Below are 1,828 nucleotides of genomic sequence, written 5' to 3' on the forward strand. Positions count from 1 at the left end.
CCCAGTCGTGGGACGAGTCCCACCACGTCTCTGTCAGCCCTATTTTAGCTCACTGAAGAGTTCCCTGTTTAGCCAAGCTGGTCTTCTGCCATACACACTTGTCTTCCTGCGCATTGGAATGGTTCACTCCTGCACCCTTATTGCTGAAGAACAATAGGAAATGGACAGATGTATACAATGAAAGGTGAATGGATGGTTATGGATGCCCACATAAACAGCAAGATGAAGGATATGGAAATGTGCAAAGAGGGCAAAGCTACGCCAACTCAGGCAGAAGATTTCAGGTTTACAAGTGGCTCACTCAGGATATGGAAAGTTGAACTCTTCACTGCATGTGCAACAGCACAGATGTGAAAGGGTGAGAGGATCTTGGTTTCCCCTTTAGGGCACTCAGCGTCACCCATCAGCATCTTGGGGACATGCAAATACCTAGCAGTATTCATGAAGTGAGCTTCCTAGAGCTCATAACTCAAATAGAGGCACAAATGAGCAATTTTTAACATTCCTGGCTTTTGCCCATCAACATTTCTTCCTAGTTTGTTCCCCCTCCCCCCAAGTTTCCGGGTAAGAACTGCTAAGAACATTACTACAATATCAGGTGGTCACCGTATGCTCTAACCCTCAAGCTCTGCACTTTTGACCCTTTGCTGCTAACACTTTACTAAAACTGAAGCCATGTAATGCAGGGTAGCTTGTAGCTCATTAAACACTTGGCTGCTGCCAGACACAATGGCCATGCCCTGTTCTGTCTGCTTAGGAACATAGCAGCCTGTCTGCTTAGCAACAGAGATCACCAGGAACATATCACCCCAGTGCACTGCTTTACACTGCTTCCCTACTGAACACAGAGCTCAATTAAAGGTTTCTTTTCTGATGCTCAAAATCTTTTATGGGATTGCCCTAGCTATCTACCTTCCAACTGTGGCCTAAACAACAGCTACATGAGACTGGAACCATGGATTGTTTGGCCAGTATGGGGGCTGATGGTACAGGAGAGAGCATTGACAGGTGATGCACATAGACCATGGAAGTAACTTCTGTGAGAGAGAAGAATGAGTGCACAACTACCACTAAAGACAAAACATGTTGCTAAAATTGCCTTTTCTCTAGGAAGTCTCCATGTCTCCAGTCATAATCAGGTTTAGGAACAATTAAAAAAAATAAAAATTGAAAAGTTGCAGGCTAATTTTCCTACAGGCTGAAAAAGATGAAAGTTCTGTGCACATGTTCTTGCCTGGATCTCTCATTAGCCATGTTGCACCTGTCTTCCACGTGGGTAGAAGAAATGGAATTGAATAGGGCTAGATCAGACAGTGTTTTTCTCTCCCCTCCCCCCATGCCCCCTTCTTCACGGAGGATACTCAGATAATTAAAAAGACTTCATATGATTTGTGTTCTTTCATATATCAGTTCTCAGATCCCTAGAGCCTGTCCTCCAGTCCTTTTAGGGACAGGGTAGGCATTGGTACCATGATGTTTTTTCTGGAAAAAGGGTACTGGGGACAGTTCCTTCAGGGACTCAGCAAGCTGGGGCTAGTTTTTAGGAGATCATGAAGAACTATGAACGATGATCTAATCCAGGGGTAGGCAACCCCTGGCATGTGTGCCAAAGCATGGCACATGAAGGCATTCTGCTTGGCTTGCATGCCTTGGAGCAGACAGCAGGGAAGGGACTGGGGCTGAGCTGCCACAACAAGAATCAGGCCCTTCACAGCTCCCACACCATATGCCCTTAGTACACCAACAACTTCCAATTCAAGGTTTCAGGTGTTTTTGACACTGCCCAAAAACATTTCATAGATTTCATAGACATTAGGGCTGGAAGGGA

Source organism: Gavialis gangeticus, unplaced genomic scaffold, assembly GCF_001723915.1.
Source record: "Gavialis gangeticus isolate Ggan-Ray unplaced genomic scaffold, GavGan_comp1, whole genome shotgun sequence".
Taxonomy (NCBI): Eukaryota; Metazoa; Chordata; order Crocodylia; family Gavialidae; genus Gavialis; species Gavialis gangeticus.